The following is a 21,284-nucleotide window of genomic DNA, read 5'->3' as shown; positions in this document are numbered from 1 at the left end:
AACTTCCTTCTTTCACTTAGCATAGTGTTTTCAAAGTTTATCCATGTCATACCATGTATCAGTATTTCAAATATTCCATTGCATGGATATATAACACATTGTATTTATCCATCCTTTTTTTTCAAAGTAGGCTCCACACCCAATATGGTACTTAAACTCACAACCCCAAGATCGAAAGTCACGTACTCTACTGACTAAGCCAGACAGGCACCCCTATCCATTCATTTTTTGATGGACTTTTGGACTGTTTTAACATTTTGACTACTATGAATAATGCTGTTATGAACATTTGTGTACAGGTTTTTGTGCAGACATGTGTTTTCATTTCTCTTGGGTTATATACCTGGGATTAGAACTGCTGGGTCATAGGGTAACTCTATGATTAACATTTTGATGAACCATCAAACTATGGCTATACCATTTTACATTACCATCAACTCTGTATTAGGGTCTAAATTTCTCTACATTCTCACCAACACATGTTATTGTCTGTCTTTATTTATTTATTTATTTATTTATTTATTTATTTATTTATTTATTTTTTATAGCCTTCCTAATGGTTGTGAAGTTCTATGTTATTGTGGTTTTGATTTGCATTTCCCTGATAACTAATGATGTTAAGCAAGTATGTTTTCATAATGAACCTTATAATATTTTCTTTGGAGACATGTCTATTCAAATAATTTATCCATTAAAAATTTTTTTGGTCATCTTATTACTGAGTTATAAGAGTTCTTTACCTATTCTGAATATAACTCCCTTATCAGATGTATGGTTTGCAAATGTTTTCTTCCATTCTGTGAATTGTCTTTTCATTTTCTTCATGGTATTATTTGTAATGCAAAAGTTAATTTTGATGAAGTCCAATTTACCAATTTTTTCTTTTGTCGCCTGTGCTTTTGGCACCTAAGAAATCATTATCTAACCATGAAGGTATATTCCTTTGTTTTTATCTAAGAATTTGAACAGTTTTTTAAAAATTTTTATTTTTTTTTTAATAGTTTATTCATCTTCGAGAGAGACAGACAGACAGAGCATGAGTGGGGCAGGAGCAGAGAGAGAGAGGGAGACACAGAATTCGAAGCAGGCTCCAGGCTCTGAGCTGTCAGTACAGAGCCCGACGCAGGGCTTGAACCCACGAACCGTGAGATCATGACCTGAGTCGAAGTCGGAAGCTCAACCAACTGAGCCACCCAGGCGCCCCAAGAATTTTACAGTTTTAACTTTTACATTTAGGTCTGTAATCCATTTTGGATTGGCTTGTGAATGGTATAAGAAAGGAGTCCAGGGTGACTGGGTGGCATCTGACTTCAGCTCAGGTCATGATCTTGTAATTAGTGGGTTCGAGCCCTGCATTGGGCTCTGTGCCCACAGCTCGGAGCCTGGAGCCTGCTTCAGATTCTGTGTCTCACTCTCTCTCTGCCCCTCCCCCACTCACTCTCTGTCTCTCAAAAATGAATAAACATTTAAAAAAAATAAAAAAAAAAAAAGAAAGGAGTCCAAATTCATTCTTTGGCATATTGTTATTCAACTGTCCCAGCACCATTTGTAGAAAAAGACTATTCTTTACCCATTGAATTGCTTGGCACACATAGTGACAATCAGTTGACTACAAATGTGAGGGTTTATATTTGTACTCTCATTTAAATTCCATTAATCTACATCTATCCTTATGCCAGTACCACACTATTTAGGTTACTGTAGCTTTGTAGTAAATTTTTTTTGAATTTTTAAATTTTATTTAAATCTAAGTTAGTTAACATATAGTGCAATAATGATTTCAGGAGTAGAATTTAGTGATTCATCATTTACACATAACACCCAGTGCTCATCCCAACAAGTGCCCTCCTTCATGCCCATCATCCATTTAGCCCATCCTCCACCCACCTCCCTCCAGCAACCTCAGTTTGTTCTCTGTATTAAAGAGTCTCTTATGGTTTGTCTCCCTCTATGTTTTTATCTTATTTTTCCTTCCCTTCCCCTATGTTCATCTGTTGCGTTTATTAAATTCCACATGAGTGAATTGTGATATTTGTCTTTCTCTGACTTATACTGCTTATTAGCATAACACACTCTAGTTCCATCCATGTTGTTGCAAGTGGCAAAGTTTCATTCTTTTCGATCGCCAAGTAATATTCCATTGTGTGTGTGTATACACACACACACACACACACACACACACACACACACCCCATATCTTCTTTATCCGCTCATCAGTCAATGGATATTTGGCGCGCTTTATAGTAAGTTTTAAACTCGAGAAATGTGAGCCCTCCAAGACTATTTTGCTTATTCTGGATCCCTTGCATTCCCATATGAATTTTAGGACCTGCTTGCCAATTTCTGCAAAAAAAAAGTCAGCTGGGAATTTGACAGGAACTGTACTGAATCTGTAGATCAATTCAGGGGCTATTGCCATCTTAACAATACTAAGTTTTCCAACCAATGAATGGTGATACCTTTCCATCTATTTAGATCTTTTTAAATTCTTTCAATGGTACGTTATCCTTTTTTCAGTGTACAAGTCTTTTGTTTATTTTTTATTTTATTTTTAATGTTTATTTATTCTTGAGAGAAAGAGAGAGAGAATGAGGGAGGGTAGGGTGGGGGGGGAGACAGAGGATCCAAAGCGGGCTCTGCACTATCAGCACAGAGCCTGGTGCAGGGATCGAACTCACAAACCGTGAGATCATGACCTGAGCTGAAGTCAGACATTTGACCAACTGAGCCACCCAGGTGTCCCTATTTATTTATTTATTTATTTATTTATTTATTTATTTATTTATTTTTTAAGTTTATTTCCTTTATAGTAATCTCTACACCCAGTGTGGGGTTCAAACTCATAACCCTGAGATCAAGAATTGCATGCTCTTCTGACTGAGCTAGCCAGGCACCCTTGTATTTCTTTTATTAAATTTATTCCTAGGTATTTTATTTCTTTTGATGCTATTGTAAATGGAATTGTTTTCCTAGTTTCAGATTGTTCATTGCTAGCATACTGAGATACAAAAACTCCAATCTTATATCCCGCAGCCTTGTTTAATTTTGTGGATTCCTTGGGCTTTTTTATATATAAGATCATGGCATCTGCAAATAGTTTTGCTTCTTCCTTTCCAAGATCAATACCTTTTATTTATTTTTCTTGCCTAATTGCCCTAGCTATAATTTATAGTACAGTATTAAAAGCATATCCTTGTCTTGTTCCTGATCTTAATGGGAAACACAACCATTCTTTCACCATTGAGAATGGTATGAGCTGTGATATTTTTGGAGATGTCCTTCCTCAAGTTAAAGAAGTTCCCTTTTAGTTCTAGTTTTAAGAGTTTTTATCATAGTGTGTTGGATTTTGTCAAATGTTTTTTCTGCATCTATTGAGATGATCATGTGGTCTTTGTCCTTAATTTTATTAATATGGTATATTATATTTATTGATTTTGTATGATTAACTAACCTTGCACTTTTGGGATAAATCCTGCTTGATTATGGTGTATTATCCTTTTTGTATGTTGTTGGATTCAGTATTTTGTTGTATTTTGTTGAGGATTTTTATTTCTATATTCATAAGGGAAATTGGTCTGTAGTTTTCTTTTTTGTGATGGTTATGCCGGCTGTGGTATTAGGGTAACACTGGCCACATACAGTGACTTGGAAAGTTCCCTCCTATTCTATTTGCCACATTCATTCTTGCATGTAAGTCTGCTCATGCCATTCCAGATCTGAAAGGTTTATGCCTTTCCCATCAGCCATTCTGTGTCCTGCCCATCATCTGGAGCCAGTCCAAGGCCTCCTCATGCCTGAACCCTTTTTTGACTGCTATAGTCCCAGAGTGAGCCCGCCCTCATGGAAGCTCCTTTGGTTCTCAATGTGCCTACAGCTGGCACTTACTATAAGGAGCTGTAGCTGAGATAATATAGTAAATTCTGGGTGTGAGGTAGAAACTGGAAGCAGGACAAGTGGGGAGGAATCCTAGGAGCAGCAGAGCCTCAGTAAGGCAGCAAAGGCAGGAAGACACCTGAGCCTGGTGACCCAGGACTAGTAGAATTCAGGGCCATGTGACTCGCTCCCTGGTAAGGCTACAGCTTCTTCAGAGTTAGAACGGGTGGTTAAGAATGCCCTCTTTCCTGCTTAATTACTGGCTCAGCAACTTACCAGCAAGTCACTCTCCAGCCTTAGTTTTCTTCCCTTTGAAGTGGGGATAGTGTCAGGAACAAGACAAGAATGTCCATGCTCACCACTTTTATTCCACATAGTACTGAAAGTCCCAGCCAGAGCAATTAGGCAAGAAAAAGAAAGAAAAGGCATTCAAATTGGAAAGGAAGAAGTAAAACTGTCACTATTTGTGGACAGGACTTTATATTTGGAAAACCCTAAAGATTTCACAAAAAAACTGTTAGAACAAATAAATGAATTCAGTAAAGTTGCAGGATACAAAATCAATACACCAAAATCTGTTGCATTTTTATATACTAACAATGAACTATCAAAAAGAGAATTAAGAAAACAATCCCATTTACAATTGCATTAAAAACATAGCCAGGAATAAGTTTAACCAAGGGGGTGAAAGACCTGTACACTGAAAATTGTAAGATATTGATAAAAGAAACTGAAGAAGACACAAATGGAAAGATATTCTGTGCTCACTAATTGAAAGGACTGTTAAAATGTTGTAGTTAAAATGTCTATACTACCCAAACCTACAGATTCAATGCAATGCTTATCAAAATTCCAATGGCATTTTTCACAGAAATAGAACAAACATTCCTAAAAGTTGTATGGAGCCACAAAAGAGCCTGAAGAGCCAAAGCAATCCTGAGAAACAAGAACAAAATTGGAGGTAACACAAACCCTGATTTCAAACTACACTATAAAGCTACAGTAATCAAAACATGGAATGTTTTGGAATATATGGAACCAGCATAAAAAAGAGACATAGTGACCAATAGTACAGAATATAAAGCCCAGAAATAAACACCTACATAAATGGTCACTTAATTTATAACAAAGGAGGCAAGAATATACAGTAGGGGAAGGACAGTTTCTTCAATAAATGGTGCAGGGAAAACTGGACAGCCATGTGCAATGGCTGAAATAAGACCACTATCTTACACTATGTACAAAAATAATTTAAAATGGATTCAAGACTTGAGTGGAAGACCTGAAACCATAAAACTAGAAGAAAACATTGGCAATAAGCTCGCTGACATCAGTCTTGGTGATTATTTTTTAGATCTGACTCCAAAGGCAAGGGCAACAAAAGCAAACATAAACAAGCGGGACTATATCAAACTAAAAAGCTTCTGCACAGCAAAGGAAACCATCAAAAATACGAAAAGCCATCCTCCTAATTGGGAGAAGATATTTGCAAATCATATATCTGAAAAAGGGTTAATATCCAAAATATATAAAGAATTCATACAACCCAATAACAAAAAACACTCTGATGAAAAAATGGGAAGAGGATCAGAACATTTTTCCAAAAAAGACATAAAGATGGCCATGAGGCACATTAAAAAATGCTCACCAACACTAATCAGGGAAATGCAAATGAAAACCACAATGAGGTATCACCTCACACATATTACAATGGCCATCACCAAAAAGACAAGAAAAAACAAGTGTTGGCAGGGATTTAGAGGCAAGGGACCCTTGTGCACTGTTGGCCAAAATATAAATTGGTGTAGCCACTATGGAAAACAATATGGAGGTTCCTGAAAAATTTAAAAATAGAACTACCATGTAATCTAGCAATTCCACTACTGGCATTTATCTGAAGAAAACAAAAACACTAATTTGAAAACATATATGCACCCCTTATTCACTGCTACATTATTTACACAAGGCAAGATATGGAAACAACCTAAGTGTCCATCAATGGATGAATAAAGAAGATGTTACACACATACACACACACACACACACACACACACACACACACACACACAAACACGCGCTGGAATACCACTCAGTCATAAAAAAGAATGAAATCTTGCCATTTGTGATACATGGATAAACCTTGAGGACATTATGCTAAGTCAGACAGAGAAAGACAAATACTGTATGATTCCACTTACAAGTGGAATCTAAAAACTAAAACAAATGAACATGTAAAACAAGACTAATAAATACAGAAATAGACTGATGGTTGCCAGAGGGGAGGAGGTTGAACAGTTGGTGAAATGGGTGAAGGGGGTCAAGAGATACAAATTTCCAGTTATAAAATAAATCATGGCAATGTAATACACAGCATGGTGACTACAGTTAATAATACTATCATTTTTACTGTATATATTGTTCTATATATTGTATTGTATATATTATTTATATCATATATTTGATCTTAAAATCTTAAAAATTTTTAAAGTTCTCATCACAAGAAAAAAAATTTTTTATACCTTTGTATGGTGATAGATGGTAACCAGACTTATTTTGCAGTATATATACTGAATCATTATGTTGTACATCTGAAACTAATATGATATATGTCAATTATATCTCAATTTTTGAAAATAAGAAATGGGGATAATAATGTCAACCTCGGAGTGTGTGAACATTATATGAGTTCAACTATGCAAAACCACATTGCATTAAGTTCAATAAGTGGTAGCTTTAATATATGCCAATGGATATTCTCTGTGAAAAAAAGATTTGTGGTTAAAGGAGTCTTGGAAATGTTCCATAATACATCCCCCTTCTCAGAAATTCCCAGGGCACATTAGCATAGTAAAAGCTCTGAAAAGTCCTATGTAAAGGATCCTATTTGTTTTGGCCCAGAATTTCCCCAACCTATTTTTTTTTCTTTTTTTGCCAAGCTGACCCTCTCCCCCTTTTTAAATTTAACACATTTTGGGAAACACAATTTTAGTTGCATTTAATTAATAAAGGAAGTCACATTAAATTGTTAAAAACTGAACATGTTTTACTATTTTGCTTTCCCCACAGGCATGTATAATTTAAAAGCAGTAGCCTAGGAGAAATAAAGGCTTATAACCTAGAGAAAGAACAGTATGCGTTAAAAGCCCAAAGGAAATGAGAAATTTCAGGCAGAAGGAGCAGATCAATAATGAGCTATTTTTGGCCATGGAGACATTTCTAGAATTACAGATTCTTGGAGTTTGACAGCATGTTAAAGTTCAACTCTTTTAAATTCCCACCCAGTGCAGAATTTCCCCTTCATCAGTCCAAACTCCTTCTGGCACATACCCAGCCTCCCCAGTTTTAGGCAGCCCTAGTATTTAGGAAATTCTCCCTCACACTGGGCTGAAATCTGCCTCCTTGGAACCTCCACCCAAGACCATGCTAACAGAATTTTGAGTTTTGTGTTTTAGTGAGAGCTGGAGATAGTAAATAAATGCACAGAAATTCTGTGAATCATTACACAATCTAAAGTAACATGATTATTGAGCAGTAAACTGAAAATAAAAAATTATAGGAAATATATTATACTTCCATTAAAAAAAAGAAGTGTTGGAAACAACATCTTTAATTTTCTCCATCTGTAAATAGGGCAAATATTCAGAAATTCAGCTATACTGTAAGCAATGAATGTAGTATTTACTTTGCGGGTGGAATTATTTTGCAACTGTCAATTTCTGAGAAGAAAAGGGGAATGTGTATTTTAAATAATTCCTGTTTTCTTGTCTTTTTAATTTAAAAATAAAGAGACATTTTTAAAAATTCTTCATCCAAAGCTTATCCTTCCTGATTCCTTTACTATAAAAACAAGTGCTAAATAATTAAAATATAGTGTATGTCTCATAAATATAGGTTTATTAACAAAAACCAATAATAAGAACAGGTGGCATTACCTTTATTTTATAGAAGTGCAGGTGTTTGAATCAATATGAAATTCCAAGGCTTTGTATAACTTAAAATCTAAGGAAAACTCCAAGGGGGTAGACGGAATAGAACTTAAATGGGAAGAGAACCACCAGGATCCAGGCTCTTCTAAGAGTCTAAAGTCATTCAGTAAGAAATCAGGGACTTGGCAAAACCATAAAAAAGGACAGCCTGTGTTTTCACAGAACAGTCCTTCTAACGGAGAACCTTCTAGACTCAACCTCATTTTGCATTAAACTACTAGTTGGTCACATTTTAGTATCTGTTACCTCATTCTGATACTGTGAGGCAGAAACAGTTCACATTCCAATTTTCCACTGAAGAAACTGAAGTAAAATCAAAACATTTATACTGAACAATACTCAAGCATACTTTAGTACATAATGACATCCCAACCACTGGATGGGCTTAGTGCTACCTGTGTTCTCCTTCCAGTGAAATAATTTCCTATAGTTAAATTCGATAGTATTCTTACTAAAGATAATGGAAGACAAATAACAGGCCTGTTGAGGAAGAGAGTCAATATCAGTTAGGACCCAGTAATGCTGTCACCGAGCACTGCAAAGCTTAATGTGCCACTGCTTGCCTAAGGATTCTGCATGTAAGTTGTGCTCAACTGGAGTGTCTATTAGAATTTACTTACTGACATACATCACACAGGATGTTTTTGTTCTTGTCCTTGAATCACAGTAAAAATATCACAGATTACCTCATCTATTCCTTCCACATGTATTACGGCAAGTTGTGCCGTGCCAGGCATTCATAGGAAACAGTTTTTGAGCACCTAATACGAGGCTGAATAAAACCCGGTCCCTGACTTCATGGAACTGGCAGTCAAATGAGACAGACAAGCAAATCAATAATTTCCATAGAAAGTGACAAGTTCTTTGCTGGAGCCAGGTGCATGATGCTAGGGGAATGCCGGCAAGGGCAAACAAATCAGATCAGGGAGTGGGAAAAGGCTTCTCAGAGGAGCTGACTTCTAAGCTGTCAGTAGCAGAGTTTAATCATCTCTGACTCTAACTTCAATTCCCAGCACTCAGGTGAGAAACTACTTCCCGACCCTGCTTTTCTGAGTTCTTGACACAGTCATGGCCAGATTTAGTACCTGTGCTCTAAGAAGCAAAGGGGGGTGAGGGCGGGGAAGAAGAAGAAGGAGGGAGAGAAAGAGAAAGGGGAGGGGCAAGGAGAGGTGGGGAAAAGATGTAGAGAGAAACACAGAAAACAAAGAGCAGAAGCCAAAGCTCTACGACTTACAGACTCCAGAAGTCGCTAGAGATTGCCAGAGGTAGAAAGGGTGACCACTTTGTGCCTGAGCAGTCTATGTTCTCAACATGGATGTACAATCTAATCTGTAACCACCCTGTCTCTTCGTCTAGCAACAGGGCATGGGAATGCAGTCTCCTTCTATCCAGATTAACTTACTGAGCCAAACCAGCGGGGTGCTGCCTCTATCACCAGTGAAGGCAGCAAAATGAAGGCACAGATCCCTGTGCTTTCCCAGAAAATGAGGCCAGACTCGTTGCCAATTCCCCATGGTGACATCTCCACACAGAATGCACAAAGTACCCCAAGCCTTCCATCTTCCCAGAGATGCAACACATCTGTGACTCCACCCTTGCCTCCTTTGGGATCCCATTCCCCACACTGGAACTCTGCTAAAATCTGGGGGAGAAAAAGTATGAATTATTACCTTAGATTGTCTTCCAGGGTCTCCTCATCTGAAGAGAAGGTCCCATTGCTGACACTCCGGGGAGAGTGACTCTTACTCCCTGCTGACGCCTCCTGGGACAACAAAGTGTCTTTCTTTTTCCTTTTACCAAACAACTTCTTAAAAGGCTGGAATTTACCTCCTTTCTTCTTGTCTGTGGATTACAAGATGAACACACACTGCAGTTTGACAGGGCTGCACTTCTGAGCCTGAGAGCAAATTACAACTGAGCTGCCTCTGGCCAAGGGAGAAGGGGCAAAGGGCAGCCATCAGAGTGAATGAGCGACCAAGCCCTGTGCCAGGAATGACACGGCCAGCCCCAGTCCGGGCACAGACAGGCAGAGGCAAGCCAAGGGCACAGTAAGTCTCCTGTCACCAGGCTCCCAAGAAGCACCTGGGATGACACAGAGGGGTTCCGAGTGGCCTCAGAGCACCCCTTTGCACATGCCACACAACAGTGGTGCCTGCTCTCTTTAATAGGCAGATGGCCAGGGGCTCCTGGGAGGCTCAGTGGGTTAAGCATCCAACTCTTGATCAGGTGGTGATCTCATGGCCATGAGATCAAGCTCCAAGTCAGGCTCCACACTGAGCAAGGAGCCTGCTTGGGATTCTCTCTCTCTCTCCCTCTCTCTGCCCCTCCCCACTCGTTCTAAAAATTAAAGAAAAAAATAAAAAATAATTAAAAACAAAAAACAAGCAGGTGGCCAGTGCCCTTCTCCACAGAAGAAGCTGAGAACACATGTTAAGTCAGACGGGTGCTCAAAAAATTTCATACACCTTTATATATATAACTTTCTATTTATGTGTGTGTATCTACACATACACACACATATTCTCCACTGAGAATCACCCTATTTTAGCCTTTGTTAGAGACAGAAAATAACTGCCAACTCTTGGCATCAGCTTTGCTCCAATTCCCTCCATCCCTATATATTTCCAATTTATTTCTCCCGTCTCCTCTCAGAATCTACTATGAAGAGCCCCAAAGGAGTTGCTATGAACATCTTTCCATATATTACTTCATTCAGTCAGGACCCAGGCTCAGTGCCAGCATTACTGACAGATATTTTAGGTAATACCTTTCAAGTTCTGCTCCTTCAATTACAAATTCATCCATTATCACTCCACTCCCACCTCAGGAAAAAAAGTGTGTATCACCCCATACCAGAAGAAGCATCTTCTCAGATCCTTCCTTTTCTTTAAGAAGCTTAAAGAGCCACTTACTCAGGGTCAGACAATCTTTTTTTAAGTTACTTAACCCTTTTTATGCATCACTGCTTTAAGAACTTTCTAAATATTAATTCAGCTAATCCTCACAATGACACTATGAGGTAGATATTATTAACATCCCCATTTTACAGGTGAGGAGTCTGAGGCACAGAGAGATGAAATAACTTGTCAACATCATGGGAAATATATCTTAAGTTGGAGTCAGGAGCTCTGAGGGAAAAGAAAATACAAAAGCTCACAATGTTTATTAAGAAGTACCTGCACACTGGGGCGCCTGGGTGGCACAGTCGGTTAAGCGTCCGACTTCAGCTCAGGTCACAATCTCACGGTCCGTGAGTTCGAGCCCCGTGTCAGGATCTGGGCTGATGGCTCAGAGCCTGGAGCCTGTTTCCGATTCTGTGTCTCCCTCTCTCTCTGCCCCTCCCCCGTTCATGCTCTGTCTCTCTCTGTCTCAAAAATAAATAAACGTTGAAAAAAAAAAAAAAAAAAAAAAGAAATACCTGCACAAAACACACAGGTATGAGTCCCCATCTGAGTATTAGAGCCCCCAGACCTCTTCGGGCCATAGTCTACAGAGAAATCTGGTCAAAAAACGAGGTTAAAGATGTGCAAGGTAAGGTAACCATCTCATTTCCTCTGGTGATCTTCAGTTCTGATCTTTCTGAAAGAAAGTCTGAAGTGAGGAAAAAGTGGCTTAAACCACTTTGCCTTAAGCTGTAAGACACTGAGATAGAGAGAATAGTTACCAATCACAAAAGGACAAGTCTGGGATCCTTAATATAGGTGCAAATGCCTTCAAACTTCAGTGGTCCCTGAAATAACAATATCACGTTTAAAAGGAAAGGAGACTTGTTATATCAGATGACTCCCTACATAAGGCTTTGTGGTAAGCATATAGTCCTCAAAAAGGAATTTAGTTTTTTTCACTATGTGATATTTAAAAGACAAGAAAGCGTGTATAATATAATCGAGATCATAACGCTTAAAAATGGTAAAAACCAACAGAACAAACTGGAGGGTTTGATTTCAGAATGTTTGTATGTTTTCAGTGGTTATCAATTCAGGAGTATGGGCCAGAGATTTTCATGACACCTGCTTCTGGCTCCCATCAATGGATAATTTTAAAACATTATAGGGGTGCCTGGGTGGCTCAGTCAGTTGAGCGTTCGACTTCGGCTCAGGTCATGATCTCGTGGTTTGTGGGTTTGAGCCCCGTGTCCAGCTCAGTGCTGACAGCTTAGAGCCTGGAGCCTGCTTCAGATTCTGTCTCCCTCTCTTTCTCCCCCTCCCCCGCTTGCACTCTGTCTCTCTCAAAAATGAATAAACGTTAAAAAAAATTTTAAACATTATAATCAGTAGCAATTTTTGAAGACCATCAAAGAACATCAAGCAAATGTTAAAAGATATGACCTTATATGAGTCAATTAAGAAATGTGAATTTAAAAAATTCTGAAAGATGTTTCAGGTATCATTATATAACTGGACTGATAAAATAAATGAATGTTTTCTCTACAACTGTCCAAAGCTCAAAATATGTAAATGACACCTAATTTCTAGATTTGGCAGCATTATTATAAATGGTCAAGTAGTAATTTGTGCTACATTCCACTTATTTCTGAGATGAAACTCTTCCTTTTTCCTTTTATACTGACTGCCTTTTTCCCACTACAGAAATATCTAACCCCTAGTTCTCTAATCAGAAATATGCTAGGGGTGCCTGTCTAGCACCCCCAGGGGTGGCTTAGTCAGTTAAGCTTCCAACTCTTGATTTCAGCTTAGGTCATGATCTCTCCCAGCACTGGGCTCTGCATTGGGTGTGTAGCCTGCTTAAGATTCTCTCTCTCCCTTTCCCTCTGCTCCTCCCCTGCTCACGTTCTCTCTCTCTCTCTCAAAAAAGAAAGAAAGAAAGAAAGAAAGAAAGAAAGAAAGAAAGAAAGAAAGAAAGAAAGATTCTAAAAGACCATAGCAAATTCTAAAAGTATCAGTTGTTACATCATTACCCCCAGTCTGGACCCACAAATCTAGCTTTTTTTTTTTTTTTTTTTAATTTTTTTTTCAACGTTTATTTATTTTTTTGGGGACAGAGAGAGACAGAGCATGAACGGGGGAGGGGCAGAGAGAGAGGGAGACACAGAATCGGAAACAGGCTCCAGGCTCTGAGCCATCAGCCCAGAGCCTGACGCGGGGCTCGAACTCACGGACCGCGAGATCGTGACCTGGCTAAAGTCGGATGCTTAACCGACTGCGCCACCCAGGCGCCCCTCTAGCTTTTAAACTAAATAGAGAACATCAGGTTATGTCAGAATTTATGGACAGGGGAAAAAAAATCATCACTTGCTCTAAAGTCAAGGTAGATTTGGTGGTGTTTAGCTGAGCTGGAACCAAATTAACCACAATGAAAGACAAATTAAATTACAGTTTCTTAGAATAACAACAGGTTAGTTGTGTATTTAACTAATGGGTGTATTTAACTAACTAGTTGTGTATTTAATTAATTGCTCTATACCAGCCAAAAAGGATTATATGGTCCTTTGTATTGCTTCATGCCCGAATGGTGCCAGCCACCATATAAAATTGGTCTGCACTGGTCATATTGTTGGGGAAGATAGGAAGTGAAATGAATCTGGAAGGAGCTGAATACAAAGTCAAGGACAGGACAAAGAAAGCCTTGGGGAGGACACCAGGATACGGAAACCTTAGCTGGGAGAATCTGGTGGACTTCGTGCAAGCACAGAATGGCCTCCTTTAGGCGATCTGTCTGTAGAGCTGGCCCCATTTGAGGACTGCTTGTGAACCAGGCATTCTGGCACTCTGTACTGCACATTATATGGGCATTCACTTGGCATGAGTACACACATATTATCCTGAAAGATGTATCAAAGTCCAAATGTCAATGCACTTCTCAAGAGTTACTCAGGAAAAGCTGTTTTGGCAATGCCTTAGTTATTATCACGAAGGTAAGAGAACAGTAAAACCTACTTGAACTATCCATCCAACAACCAGTCCTTCTTACAACAGGAAAAAGAGACTGTAAGTCCTAAGAACACCAATCTCTCTTTGGAAGAGGAATCAGAACACAGAAGCTCACAAGTATGCTCCAAAGTCTTAGTGTTTGGTCACATCTCAGTTATAAAAAATAAATTGCCTCCTCATTTCCAAACTACATCTCCTGTCATAAATATCTTTACATCTGAAATAAAATTTAAATATTTGTTTTTATGATTATTTTACTATTGATTGGGGCAATTAATTAATTTTCCAGGATTAATTTTATGAAAAGATTCAGGAATGACATTTAGATCCACCCTCTATTCAGATAGCAAACCATAACTAAGCAACATTAATAGGAAATGAAGTTTTATAAATCAGAGAGGCAGTTAGACTTACTTGGTTCCCCACCTGACTCTCAAAGTCTGGTATAAGATCTCTCACATGAATAAAGCAAGTAGCTAAATTTTGTGAAACATTTGCAATTCTATTGCACAACAACCATTATGAAAACCTGAGCATATGTCTATAAATACCCACTAAATAAACTATTTTATGATCAGTTTATGATTTGGGGGTTGCACTGTCTCCACAGACTCAACTGGATTAAGTGCGTGGTCATTACCAGCAGCTATTTTCTTCACAGATAACACCAACTCTTCCTGTGACTATTTTTGTACCGATGGGGGTCTAAAAGATCAAAGCAATTTTAACGATGTAGCAAAACAGAACACTTCTGCAATGCTAATGTGAAGTATTCCAAAATACAACTGCCATACTTTAGAAGTATATATAGTTCAGCAAAGTATTCTCCAACATTAGCATATTTAAGACAGCATTTTAGAATTTTATAACATAAATTTACTTTTGTTGGGTGGTTAGGACAGTGGGGAGAAGAAGGGAAAGAGAAGGAAGAAATGTTCTTCCCACTAAACTTGTTTTATTACTGGTTACAGCTCTAGTTAGGGGTTAAATGTGTGGGCCCCAGAGACAAGAGTATTTGGCTCGAATCCTGACCCCATTTCTTACTAGCTATGAAACATCTGCTTACCAGCCTCTCTGGAAATTTACCATTTTAAGTCCTAAGACTGAATTTATAGTAGAAAAGGCAGTGGGTGCCATATTTTCTTAATATTTCTGCAATTTTCTGTTGCAATTTTTCACATGAAAGAACCTATATATGCATATAGACTGCTTCAGGAATGACAATAATTTTCATTCTTTAAGTACTGAACTGAATTAATTTATTTTCATCATCTAATAATTACTTTAGGGATTTTTTTCATTTAAAAGAGTGCACATTATCCATTATTTCATAGATATAATTACATGCCATTTGATGGCTGCAGCATCATAATTGCTAGTTTATATAGAAGCTTCTAAAAATTAAAAATCCCTGGGCAAGTCAAGCAAATCTGATTCATTTTCCATTTGTCATAAGGATGTAAATCTTATATTTTCATTTCTAAACCTAAAATAATGAAAGCATACAATTTATCTGCATTGGATTTATATGATACACTTCCCGAGGAGAAAAAGAATTTAAAAAAAATTTTTTTTAGAGGGAGAGAGTGCACAAACAGGGGAGAGGGGCACAGGGAGAGAGAGACAGAATCTCAAGTAGGCACCACGCTGAGCATGGGGGCTCGATTCTACAACCCTGGAATCATGACCTGAGCCAAAATCAAGAGTTGGACACTCAACAGACTGAGCCACTCAGGCACCCCCAGAATTTTTTTTTTATCATACTCCATTTTAAGCACATAAATGTCTTGGTCTGGGGTTTCTCAGAATGTGCTCTATGGTTGGTGCCAGCTTCTTGTTCAAAGACCACTACATTTGAGAATGCAGGTAAAATAAAGTTAAATATGTTTCTTTACTGTGAAGCTTTTCAGAGTCTTTAATATGCTGATATCATTATTGCTTTCCAAAAGAGCAGAGAATATGCAGTGCTTCCCAAAGCTGACTTTCTGGTCTCTGTCATGACAAGTGCTCCCCTGAACATACCCTGGGAATCACCTGTCTTCATTATTTCTTTCAAAAATAGTTTAATTTTACTTTTACATAATCTCTACATGTGGGAGCTTGAACTTACAACCCGAGATCAAGAGTCACATGCTCTACTGACTGAGCCAGCCAGGCGCCCCTCTTTCAAAAATCTTTTATTTTCTTTAGGTACCATATATTTGATACACAAACCTCCCCTACACTCCAGAGTACACCGCTCAGTAAACTCAAGTGAGTTGACTGAAACATTCTGGTTAAATAAACCTAATGTTTTAGGTAAAGTTCTGATTTCAAGCATGTAGATAAATAGTGTACATTAGGACACAGTACGCAGCAACTGTCTGAATCCTATAATTTTACTAATTTAAGGGGAATTTCACAAAATTTTTCTTAGCTCTGGAACATGAGGATGCTTTTGAGAAGAAACTATTCTGTTAAAAAAGATGACCAGAAGTACAGTGATACACCAGCGCTCGGTGGCTATCACATTTTTACCAGATCCAGTAATCCCAACACATTTCAATTAAGACTAAGGAGTTGGTGGCATGTCAGGCAGGAGTGCTCTCCAGTGCCACATCATGCGAAGACTGAGGACTGAGATTCTACTTCCAGAGAGGAGGGAAGGTTATCATGGTGGCTGTCAAGTCAGGAGGGAAGAAGGAAGAGTTGTCTCCTTTTCTGGGGAAACACAGAGAGAGGCAGACATTTGCTGTTATGCCGATTCAGAATATGAAGAGACAGGATCAATAATACTTTTAGAAGAGGGCAGGGGTGCCTGGAACAAAGGTGAGAGGCCCAGGGATGGTAGTGACTGTGGCTTTTTCAAGTCAGGGGTCACAGGCAGAGAAGGCAGTGACCAGCCTGTATCAGGAAGTATCAGGTCCTGGACACTTAGGTGGATGGGCTATGGCATATGTTGTGGAACTCTGAGCCAGGACTAAAGTTTGGAATTTTTGTTTCCTCAGCAAGAAATGTCATCTTCTTCCTTCTCAACATGATGAAATTCTATTCATCCTTCAAGACCTACATCCTTGAAGCTTTTCCCAAGTCACCAAGCCCAGTGATAATTGACCACAGCTTCCTCTGGCTTCTGTGTGCTTTCCTCATACATCTTTTGAGCCACACCATATATTACAAGCTGAACTGTGTCCCCTCAAAATTCATATGTTAAAGTCCTAAACCCCAAGTGCCTCAGAATATGTATTTGGAGACAGAGTCTTTTTTAAAAATGTTTATTTTTGAGAGAGAGAGAGAGAGAGAGAGAGAACACAAGCAGGGGAGGAGTAGTGAAAGAAGAATACACAGAATCTAAAGCAGGCTCCAGGCTCCAACTTGTCAGCACAGAGCCTGACGCAGGGCTCGAACTCACAAACTGTGAGATCATGACCTGAGCCAAAGTCAGATACTTAACCAACTGAGCCACCCAGATGCCCCAGAGACAGAGTACCTTTAAAGAGGTAATTAAGGTAAAAAGAGGTCATTAGGTGGGCTCTAATCCAATATGACTGGGGTCCTTATAAAGAGAGATCAGGACACAGAAACACATAGAGGGAAGGCCATGTGAGGACACAAGGTGAAGACGGCCATTTACAAGCCAAGGAAAGAAGCCCAAACAAACAGCAATGACACCTTGATCTTAGACTGCTGGCCACCAGAATCAAGAAAATAAACTGTAGTTTAAGTCACCCATTCTGTAGCACTTGGCTATGCAGCCCTAGCAAACACCACGTTGTATGATATTAAAGTAGTCACTGGGAATCTTCTGTGACTCTGCTTTCACGCCTTCACACATGGACTTCTTCTATCTGGAACACCTTTCTGCCTTTGCCTAGAGAACTCCTAACTGTTCCTTCAAACACATTCCAGGCGTTATGTTCCCGGAAGGACGTCCTTGAACACTCCAGCCAGAAAGAAGTCCTCTGTTCTCCATTTGTGCATGTACAGACATCTACTCTAACAACACAGCATGCTTTAGCTCCTAGACTGCAAGTTCCCTGGGTATGGGGAACTACACCTTGTTTATTCTACATCTATAGCACCCATCGTCATGCCTGACACAAAGCACTCAATAATACACTCTACTGTTCCCTATCCCCTTAGGGGCAGATGTGTTTTAGAAATCAGAATTTTTCAGATTGTATAAAGGTACATTTAGACCCCAGTGGGGTCTGTGACAGCACTTTATAACCAAATGCGGTATTTCTGGAAAACATCTATAGTCACCTTGTTTTGCTAATAAACAAATCTATGCCAAACTTCCAAAGAACTTTTGAGATTTTGAGAATACAGATAAAGGATAGTGATCTCTTTATGTAGTACATTCAATCCTGTAATCACACTTTTTTGGCAATGCATATGTGTTCCAGTGACTGATCTATGCTATCTCCTCACCCAGAAACACTAGGTGAATGGAGAATATCGTGCCCAGTTGAAGTGAGGTATGTAGCAAAATGCATATTCACATACACCTCAAATATCTACCAGTTACCCCAGATCGCCACCAGTGTTGGGAGATACACTCATACACATGTGGTATGGCAGCTTTCTGTCCAGTTTTGTATAACCTCCCTTCCTCTACCTCACAATAGCTCACAAGCTGCAGTCCTTCCAATGCACCAGTCCACAGGCAAACTTCAGGTCTTTCCCAAGGTAAAGTGCCATATTTATTGTGGTGTTTGTATATTTCATTACCATTAACACGTATAACATTTTATTATTTTTATTAGGTTCCTATTCTTTTAAAATATGTCACTGATAAATCTTTTTTGTATTGTGTTAATATCCCATTTTCCCCATTAGACTTGGTTTTGGTTTTATGATTTTGCATAGCATGTTGATTTTCTGCAATGTATGTGGCACATTACAGCAGCACTGACTGTAAATACTAAAACAAAACCTACTGAACTATTTCTGTACTTAATCCAGGTCTAGGCAAGGATCTATCAATTAAAATGACAATGACTATGCAGGTTACTGGGACCTGCTATTTCTCAAAACTACATCATTTTTAATTTTTCTGTTTTTCCCATTGGTCTATCTCAGAACTCCCTTTTACACATCTTACAACAATTCACAAGCAAAACCAAATAATATTTAGAAATAGTAACAGAGGCAGATATGATTTCTAATGTGAAGTTTCGGTGTCTGGCCACATTTCTCCCACATGCTAGAAGATGTGTGGGTGCTGGTTCTTTTCACTGCCAAATGTTTCCACTTGAGTTTCAGAAGGTATTGTGAGTAAAAAAATCAGACTGACTTTGAGTGGAAAATATTGGCAGGGGGAGCTTCCTGCTAGATTACCCTGCATATTTAGTGCAGTAGGACAAAAGCTTTTTAGGGACATCTGAGGCTATCTTGATCAGGGTTTAAGCAGTGAAACAGAACCAGTAGGAGATAGAGGCAGAAGTACACAGGCACACGCGTGTGCACGTGTGTGTGTAAGAGATACTAAAGGATTAACTGCAAGGAATTGGCTTCCACCAGGTGGTGGCTGGCTAAGTCAGTCTGAAATCCACAGGGCAGGTCCTCAGGAAGGGCAGACTGGAGCTCATGGGCACAGACTGAAGCTACTTTTCACAGATGGAATTTCTTCTCTCAGGGAAACCCCAGCCCTATTTTTAAGGCCTTACAATTTATTGATTCAGGCCCACATAGATTATCTTGAATAATTCCCTTACTTAAAGTCAATGAATTATGGACTTTCATTACATCTACAAAATACCCTCAGAGCAACAGTTCAATTAAACATTATTTATGTTTGATTAAATAACTGGGGACTACAGCCTAGTCAAGCTGACACATCAAAATGATCATCAGACTCCATCCTTTGTCAACCTGGCACTCATATACATCTCCTTAAACCATACCTAATCTCCAAATAAAGTCAATAACAAAGTCATACTTCCACTAACATGATACAAATAGCCCACATACATTAGAAAACATACTGACCCATTCCCTAGAAGAGGATGCAAAGTCCTTGAGCAATATGCACACTTCTCCTATAACTTACATACTGAAGTATAACCTTATTATTAACATATCTTACATTATGGAGAGGAGAGGGAAGAAAACAAAAATATTTGGTTAATACATATATACAACCATATTCATTAAAAAGTAAGGAAGAAATACCCATAACTATGAGTCCTTGTTTTAGCAACTGGTCATGTGATCATAGCTTTCTTTATATGTATATTTACATGAATATGTGTACGTAGCCTTTATATGTATATGTAATCTCTGCAGCTATCTTATTCCACTAGGCATTCCACATTCCTTTCATCCTTGACAAGGACCTCAGCTGGCTGTGGTTCTTTGCCTGGTGAGGTGACATAAACCTACATACCTGAAGAACCCAGGCCATTAGCTGTCCTGAACTGGGTTGCTGTAGTTTCCTATTACTCCACAGGACCTGGGAGTACTAGGAGATGCCATTAAAGATCTCCTATATTCCACACATGCTCTTCCTTGCCTCTATTGATAGTAGCAGCCCAATTTTCCCTTGGCAGTCAGGCTCAATCACTCTGGCCAGTACAGTTATCCCTTTCTCTACTTGTTTACTGACAGACATGAGGAGCTCCAAAGGCTGAGTGACAGTCTCAACTACCAGTTCAATGGAATCACTGTTGTCTCTCCTTATGGAAACATTCCTCCCACTGGAACTAAGAACTCCAGACAAGCAGAATCTAACATCAAGGGGATGGAAAGCAAAATTTTTCCTAGCAGGTTACTAGGGGTAAAAGTGACCATTTCTAATTCTAGCCCTTTATTCCTGGGCCTGTGAAGCCTGGCTATGAGAAAAACAGTCCCATATACTGGATACTGACTTATACCACATCTTAGAGGACACAGTCCCAGCCCTAGTATTACCACCTAGCTGGCATTGTAACTGAGTCTTCTAAAGGCCATCCCACCATTCTACCAAGCCAGCTGCTTCAGAATGATGGGGATGTGGTGAGACCAGTGAATTCCATGAGCATAGGCCTATCAAGGTTCTTGATCAGAAGTGATGTCTGTGTTGGGGTGTCTGGGTGCTCAGTCAGTTAAGTGTCTGGCTCTTGATTTCAGTTCAGGTCATGATTTCATGATTTGTGAGATCGAGTCCTGTGTGGGGCTGTGCCTGACAGCACAGAGGCTGCCTGAGATTCTCCCTCTCCCTCCCTCCCTCTCTCTCTCTCTCTCTCTCTGCCCCTCCCCTGCTTATACTCTCTCTCTAAAAATAAATAAATAAATAAATATTAAAAAGGAAAAAAAAGAAATGATGTCTGTGTCAAATACCATTACAGCAGATAAGGTATTCCATAAGTCCACAGATGACAGTTTTGGCAGAAGCACTGCATGCAAAAAAGGCAAATCTGTATCCACAGTGTCTGTTCTAGTAAGAACAAAGTGCTGCTCCTTCCATGATGAAAGTGGTCCAGTATAATTAATGTGAACCAGGTAGGTAGCTGTTTACCCCAGGGCATGGTGTCATATTGGGAACTCAGTGTTGGTCTCTGTTGGCCTTGGC

General features: G+C 39.1%; 1 protein-coding gene across 10 annotated transcripts in view; it reads right to left on the bottom strand.

Annotated features, from left to right (window-relative positions):
• CRACD (capping protein inhibiting regulator of actin dynamics) overlaps nt 1–21,284 on the bottom strand; it is a 271,856-nt gene that overhangs the window by 52,386 nt on the left and 198,186 nt on the right. For 7 of the 10 annotated variants that reach the window (XR_006964274.1, XM_047090892.1, XM_047090890.1 and 4 more), the window contains one exon: nt 9,530–9,701. The exons of 2 other annotated variants lie outside the window; for them this stretch is intronic. The gene's annotated coding sequence lies outside the window, so the exon portion shown is untranslated. Of the gene's footprint in view, nt 1–9,529; nt 9,702–11,035; nt 11,056–21,284 lie in introns of those variants that run through there. One more of the 10 variants, XM_047090897.1, reaches the window with a different exon arrangement.

The sequence above is a fragment of the Lynx rufus genome, unplaced genomic scaffold, assembly GCF_022079265.1.
Source record: "Lynx rufus isolate CCGP_SWC_20201006 ecotype Redwood Valley unplaced genomic scaffold, mLynRuf1.p SCAF_3, whole genome shotgun sequence".
Classification (NCBI taxonomy): Eukaryota; Metazoa; Chordata; class Mammalia; order Carnivora; family Felidae; genus Lynx; species Lynx rufus.
Note: the sequence above shows the minus strand (reverse complement) of the source record. Positions and strands in the feature narration are given on the sequence as shown.